At 48.5% G+C, this 7,916-nt stretch overlaps 1 protein-coding gene across 1 annotated transcript in view; it reads right to left on the minus strand.

Annotated features, from left to right (window-relative positions):
- Nucleotides 1-7,348, minus strand: part of LOC104575186 (PAS domain containing repressor 1) — a 43,451-nt gene extending 36,103 nt beyond the window's left edge. The window contains exon 1 of the mRNA XM_088527607.1: nt 7,248-7,348. The gene's annotated coding sequence lies outside the window, so the exon portion shown is untranslated. The remainder of the gene's footprint in view (nt 1-7,247) is intronic.
- Between the last annotated feature and the right edge of the window lie 568 nt (nt 7,349-7,916).

A 7,916-nucleotide genomic window follows, 5' to 3' on the forward strand; every position in this document is an offset into this window, starting at 1 on the left:
TATTTTTAACTTACTGTAAGTTGTGCTGGGGCACATTGCACTCAGAGACAGGCCAAACAGGTTCACAGCCAAACTTCCTGCGCGAGGGGTGTATCCCTCCCCAGTTATTACGGCCTCTCTAATTGCCGTGTTTGCTGTGACAAGCCAGTGCGGGACCAACCACACGGCATCCTCCTCGATGCACCAAAACACCTTCGTGGCTTGTGCAGCAGAGCCGTGAGCAGCTTAAGCCCAAGGGCTGGCTTCCAGGGAAGTGTCCTTTTCCTTCAGCCCGTGCTTGGTGAGACCTCGCAAGCACCGGGATTAACGGCAGTTCAGCCTTGTCCAGAAACAGGGCCTCAGATGCTTTCCATATAAAGACCCCACTTTTGCTTTAAAATCTTTTTATACTGATGCAGTGCCTATGCAAAATAAATCAGTGGGAGCTATTACCTATTCACCTATTGTTTATTTACTTTTAACCAAAAATGGTTTAGTTAGGCCAGTGTTTATGGCAAGAACTTGGTTGTCCTGAAGCAATGTGCCACACTGTGCTGCAAGTTAAAATAAGATTAAAGTAGGCAGGGCCCAGAAGGGGAGAGCAAACAAACCTTATTAGTTTATTTTACGCATATGTGTATGCGTGTGTTTGTGGGCTGAACAGATGAAGCAAGAGGGGAGATTAGCATTTTTATGGATATGATTCCTTCTATTGCCACACACTTGAAAATCTCGATGGAGTTCAGGCAGTTTGTAAACAAGGACAAACACATCTCCAAATATCTCTGCATTTATCTATTACTGTATCAATTAAGCCATGTGTATATCTACTGGCACTCAGCATTTGCTTACAGAGCCCTGCAGGAATGGCTGACGGAGGAGGATGTGAGGAGCTGGGGGAGCAGAGGCCGAGCAAAAGTATGATACATCTGCAGGGTCCAGGCTTAGTCCCTTAATGAGGCCTTAAATCCCTGTCCGGAGCCACAGTGCAGCCATGGTCGTGCTGGGTACCGATATTGGGAATGGCAAAGCCCAAGATCATAGGCGGTGAGTACAAAATATCAGGCTCATCCACGTGGTGTGCAGGGCCGTGGAGAGGTGGCTACACGGCCGCGCTGGCTGTTGGTGGCAGCTCTCCAAGCGCCCAGCACCGATCTCATGCCACGAGTGGGGCCGTCCTGTGCCGCGGGTTAATGCCGGGGTGTAGGGTGCAAACGCATCCGTCAGTGCCAGCAGAGTTTGGTTCAACCGCTCAGTTACCATAGCGCTACATGCTACAGAAATGGTGGCAAATTAGTAAATTATACAATGGTGTTTGCCTAGGAACGTAAGTCACAGTCAGATGATTCAATGCGTTTCAACAGCGCAGCGGTGTTTGGGTAACACGCTTCCGCTTTTGCAGGCTCGGCGCTATCCCTGTCTGCACTCTCATTTTTGCATATTTCAATTTCTCCTAATAGGCAGATTATCAGGTATGTGATCTCTGCTTTGGGCCAAGCCAAGCTGTTTTCCTCTCCTTGCTTGCTTCCTTTCTCTTCTTTTTCTAGCTCTTTCTTTCCTTCTTTCCTCGCTCTTTCTCCGTCTCTCTTCCTTGTTCGCTTTCTCTTTTTCTTGTAATAAGAGAAAATGTACACTATACGTTCCACTTTCCTATAACAAAACCAACATTAGTGGCCAGCAATCTCTTAATTCTAGAGGATATCAACTTGGGCATTTTACAGCATTTGGTTCTGGTCTACCTCGCAGTGGACCTAATTTTAAGTCCAGGTTTGCAGCAAGTTTTAAAAAGGAGAAACTGGGGACATCAATATCAGTCCTCCATCTCAGGAAACAAGGCCATTAGTGCCTACTTGACAGCTGCTCTTCAGGCGGCCAACATGCAGTGGGAGACCCAGACCACTTCCTGGCATCATGTAGCAAACTTAGGATATGCATGAGAAGCATAAAAGCTAAAACTGGTCTGTGACACAGAAAAGGGCAGGGCAGATGGGAGAGCATTGCCAATACTGCACGTCCTTGCAACCACAAGGAGTTCACTAAACAGCACTAGCAACAGATCCTAGAAAAAAACACCATGAAATGCACTAAAACAAAACAAGAACAACAAAAAATCCTCTCCAACCTCAAATCTACCAAGCAGGCCAACCCAGAGAGCCTGCTAGAAAACACTGCCCAGGCAACAGTTACCATCTAGAGCTACAAGGAGATTCTGGGCTGCACATCCTTGTTACCCCTCCAGCTGTGGCCAATGCCCAGCATTCAAGAAAGAAGCAAAGAAAGCGGAATCTGCAGTAATGGGGAAAAAAGCCTTCTTGCCCCAGCTCCCTAGAAATTAGCAGAAGCCTCAGTGCATGGGGTTAATATTACACAGTGCAAACAAGAACTGAACCACTTTCCTTTCAACCTTGGCCTTGAAAATACTAATATACTGGAGACCCAAGGACTTCCTCTACAGATGTAATTTCCTATCTCCGGGAATTCTCTTATTCAATTGTATAATCTCTTCCATAAAATTATCAAGAGCTACCTCAAAACTACTACTCTAAATGAAAGACTATTACACAACATCAGTCTTTGGTAGTCGGAAGCTTTCTTCTAATTTCCCAAATCTATTTATGATCAACTTACATAATTTGAGCTTGCATTTATGCTATTCTTTGATTTAACAGTTTTTCTACCTTCTTGTTATTTATCCCCAGTAGTATATACCAAGACTCGTCCAGTCTCTTCATTTTTTCAATTGGACAGAGATAAACAAATTAAGCTCTTGAATCTCACTTCATAAAATACTTACTCCATTCATGTAATCACTTCACTTGCCCTCCTACTGTTCTAATTTAGCATTTTCTTGATTGGGGTATCCGGAGATATGTACCATACCCCAGTGCGCTACTGCATGAACGATGAAAAACACATGTACCAATGCATCGCACACTGAGAAAAATCATCTTTTATATTATTATTATTATTATTATTATTAATGATATTTTCCTTTGAGAAACCAAGAATGACAATATTGTCTTCCCTAGCTCTGTCCCCTGGTGGCTCAGAAAGATCTCCTGATGAGCTAGCACGGCCACCTCGCTGCCATTGCCAGTTGATGGGCTCTGGGTTTACAGTAGTTCTTATTACTGGTCTGAGAGCTCTAAGTTTTGCATGACTTAGCACTTGTCACTTTAAATGTCACTTTATTGGGATCACTACAATCAAGAATCATCTAAACACTTCTGTATGAAAATCCAATGCTCATGCATAGGGCCAACACCTCCAAATTTCGTGCCCTCCCACACAATATGTGAGTCCACACTGACTTCTTTCTCATCGATCAGAGCGGCTGCACTAAACACATGCAAGACCCATCCCAGGGGACGAGCACCAACCTCTCCATCCAGATGACTTTCTTTGAGTACAACTGTATTATCTTTTCCTTAGACCGTTCCTTTTGCACCTTTCAATTCCTGCACTGGGCCAGCCTCATCAGTTTAAGAAATGATATCCTATAGAGGATGGTATCAAACACTTGGCTTTAGGAGGCTTTAGATGAATTACGGTCTTCTATTACCCCACTTAAGAATCCTGTTATATAAAAGAGACATTAGAATAGTCCTGCACAATCCATCTTTGATAAAATCTTGTCATATTTTAACCTGCTTCCTCATTATTTCCATGTATAATTATTATTTCTTTCAAAATACGTCATGATCCACTGCATACCACTGCCTTCAAAACATCAGGCCTGTAATGCCCTGTATTCCCCCTCCTTTTTTTTTTTTTTTTTTGACTGTATAGGGCCTTCACTTACAAGACACAACTGTTTCCCCACCTCCGCAGCTCAGACGTGATGAGAAGCCTTGCTACTAGACTTGTGAGAGAAGGTGCCAGTGCCCCCAGTATTTCAGGACTGGGTCATCCAGACTCTTTCATTTGTCTCACCAGGATATTTAAGTTTTGCATTTTTTTTAACACTTTGCTATGAATAGCTTTCAGTCTCACACAGATTTGTTAGTAATTATACTGTAGTCTAGATTCTACAGAAGGTCCTGCTTTCAGGAGCAAGTTGTGTCATTATTTAGAGACGCAAGTTCTCCTTTCAGTTTAGGCATGGCTAATTTCGGTTTTGTGTAAATTGACTAAGTGCAGGTTTAGGTTAACCCAAAATTAAGTTTATTTGAACCCAAATAAGAATGTTCTCGGAAGAGTTCACATCAGGTGAATCAAATCACTTTAAAAAAGGACTTGAACTTGACTGGTGTAATCTCGGTGTGGACAAGGCCAAAGCCAATGAAGGAATACTAAGTAGGTCAAACTCCTTAACTATATGCACCTCTACGCAATTTGATTGAATCTCACAGCTCAGAGGCTGAGGAGAGGTAGAGCAAGCAAACACCTCTTTGCACAGAGGGTTTGTCAGGGCCTCTGCACCACTTAAATCTCACCTGAAACCAGGGAAGTGGCACCACTAAACTCGCACCTAAAACCAGCGCTCAAGTGGGACTTTAGTGATAATAAATAGGCTCTACATAAATAGGCTCACTCAGCATATTGGCCCCAGAGCAAGAAGGTCTCTTCTCCTCGTGGCCCACACAGTTCCTGAGTACCGCAGCGTCCTGGCACTCACCCTGAAGGAACCAAGAGGTGGAGGAAGAACAGCAGCCTCAGCAGCAGATGGGGCAAAGGGAGCTCAGCGAGGGACTGCAGGGACATGGGACATGGGCACCAGGGACAGGGGGAACCTCAGCATTGGCTTCTCAGGTCAGGTTTTGCTTGGTGGTACATGGGGTTCTGCTGACTGCACTGAGTGGTCGCAGCGTGGGTGCTCTCGCAGGCGAGAACGTGGCCTCCAAGTGTGAAGATTCACATGGGAGAAGGGTGTTAGCCAGGTCGTAAAAAATAAATATAGCTTTGTATCCATCTAACTTCCTTATTAGAGAGGCTGGAATGAGTGTGATACTGAGGCATATCATTTTAACGATACCAACAAAGCTGATTTTGTTGGATCTGATCCAACAAAATCTAATTGATTTTTATTGGTATTATTACTTTGGCTGAAGATCTGTTATTCCACTAGTAATGTAACTATTGCAAGCCATGAGCTCAGCTGTTCTGATATACACATTATTCCCCTAATCTTAAAAGAATGAGCTATGCTGACATTAAAACATTTTATCACTACAAGTGAATCTTGGGAGTTTGCGTAATTTAGGGCAAAACAATGCGACTTCTGTGCATAGACAAACCCTGGATCCAAGTGGCAAAGGCATCCTATCAAACTTCTTGATGCTACTAACAAGCAAAAGCTGGATTTGACATCACTATCTCTGAAATTTAATGTTGTCTCCAACATCATGAGACTTTAATTATGAACTACTCACTTGCTAATTTTAATCTTTAACCCTGAGCTATTTTTGGTGTATGCCTTAAAAAAATGAAATAATTTAATATAGACGTAACTGAGTGGCTGAAAACCAGGAGCTGCCACAAATCTTATTGCCTAATTTCACTGAAATTTGCTGTTTACTTTAAAATTTTCAAATCAGTTTTCTTTTTTCCTCTAGCACAAATAACCCTAACACATAAATCTGGAAGAGTAACAGAAAGCACGAGTAAGTAATTGCTTCTAACTAAATTTACATCTTTCCTATTACAGCTTCCAGAAAATATCTGAAGATTTGGTAGCAAACAAATGAATGTCTCCCATCCACACAAACTTCCATTTCTGGCTTCACCGGAGAGCCCCTTCTCCTCATTGCTACTTGCTACCCTTGCTGAAAGTGTGTATAACTATGAAACCAAGTGCTCCACTACTATGTGCCAGTGCACATGCTGCTCCTGTGCTCTGTCAGGACACTACAGGGAAATTATCTATCTTTTTGGAAGACATCTGCTAGAAAACCAGAAAACCAGAAATCCAAATATATTTTTTCTGACTGGATAACTGTCACGATGCACTGAAGCCGAGGAAGTCTATAAAAACTGCACAAACCCCTAAACAAAACAGTGTGTTTTGCTCTAGTACGTTCAGTACCAGGGTTTCACCCCACATACTCCCCAAATTATCTAGCATTGTAAATATCTGTAGGACCTCTAAAGTCTGTAAAGCCAATGCAGCAGATGCATGAACCGGCACCTCTATTAGGCAAGTTCCCACTGCTGCACTTCAGGGGCTGATGGGCAGAGATCAGGCAAAATAAGGACAACAGAGCACCGTGAAGATTTCAAAGCCGAAGCAACCCCTGACCTTTTCCCATCTATAGGGCGAGCAGATCTTGTCTTGGTAGGCAAATCAGCAGCTCGGCTTTCACTGCGCACCACAATAAACTCAGGTAATCAATAACCCTGCCCAACCAGGTGACGCTGCACCCTCTCAAGCGGGCAGTGTGGCACATTTCAACAGCTCCAAGTTCAGCCACGCAAGCTCCAGGGCTGCTCCCTTGCCAAGAACATGGCTTTGATCGGGGAGCTGCACTGCCTGGCAGGATGGGACAGTTCTGCCTCCCAAAAGGGGCTGTGGGGCTTCTTGGGCAGCCCCTTGCCTGGAGGAGGCTTCAGGGGCCTGGCAGCCTTCAGGGACCAAGGGACATCTGGGGACATTTGCAGTGGACCTGCACATCTCAACCACATATGCCACCTTGTTTATTAATCAGGGGTGGGGGGCTCAGCGTGCAACACATTCAAACGCAAGATCCACAGCAATCACTTAGCATCTTCTGCCATTAAAGACCAGTGCTTGGAGTTATCATTCACAAACCCATAGCCGAAATGTTAAGAAGGGCTTTCAGAACCTTCAGAATTCCCCGCTTATAATGTAAACAGTTTGTAAAATCAAATGACACAATAACCCGGTGGGAGGAGTAACTATCCGACCTGGATGCTAGATTCTATATTTAGGAAGGAGACCTCGCACGGCAGCTCCTGCTCTCCCGTGCCCTGCAGACCACCCCGTGCACGGGCACAGCGACTCGGCACGGGCTGGGGACCCGCGCTGTCCCCGCTCGGCGCCCGCAGTTCCGCGAGGCCGGTATCCCCGGCGCGACAAGTCCCGGCGCTGCCGCCGCACATTAGGTGTTAAAAACCAAGGCGACTTCAGCGCCGAGTTGCAGCAGTAAACTCTCGCCCCGAAACTTCCCCGGGACGGACTGGAGGGCGCGGGAGGAGCGCGGGGCTGCCGCGCGGGGACTTGTCGCGCCCGCAACGCCGACACGTCCCGGGCAGCGCCGGGGCCGGTGCGCGCGACCCCCGCGTGTCCCCGTCCCGCCGCCTGTACGTACCGTCCGGGAGGATGCGCGGGCGTCCCGCGGGCGCGCTCAGTACCATGCCCAGCGCCGGCGCGGTGCCCCGCGGGCTCCAGGGGCTACGGCCCGGCCCGAGCTGGCGCGGCGCGGTGAGGACATGGCGTGAGCGCGGGCAGCGCAGCGGAGCGGAGCGGGCGCGCAGGTGGGTGCGCGCAGCCTGCGCGCTGCGGCCGCACTTGTGAAACTCGCTTCTCGCGGCGGCCGTTGTGTAACGCGGCGGCCGAGCCCGTCCCCCCGGCGCGGCACAGGCGCGTTCCCGACACCCGCCCGCCCCCCCGCCGGCACCGGCAGCCGCGGGCGGGCGGCAACCGGCGGCGCGCACCGTGCGCGGCACCGCCCCCCCCCCCCCCCGCCCCGCGCAGGGCGCGCGCTGCGGGCGGAGCGCGCGGAAAGCGGGGATGGAGCGCGCGGAACGTGGCGGGGAACGCGCGGAACGGAGGGGAACGCGCGGAACGGAAGGGAACGCGCGGAACGGCGGCGGCGCCCGGAGCTCGGGCCGGGCCGGGCGGAGCCGCCGGGAGGAGCGGCCCGAAGTAGGTCAGGGTGCTCCGCGCCCGCGCAGGCGGCCCCGCCGAGCGGCGCGGGGGGCGCAAGGTCCTGGCCGCCCCCCAGCCACGGTGAGGGGCGGCGGGAGGAACAGCGCAG

The sequence above is a fragment of the Tinamus guttatus genome, unplaced genomic scaffold (genome assembly GCF_059628265.1).
Source record: "Tinamus guttatus ecotype Peru unplaced genomic scaffold, ASM5962826v1 Tinamus_guttatus_pri_ptg000287l, whole genome shotgun sequence".
NCBI lineage: Eukaryota > Metazoa > Chordata > Aves > Tinamiformes > Tinamidae > Tinamus > Tinamus guttatus.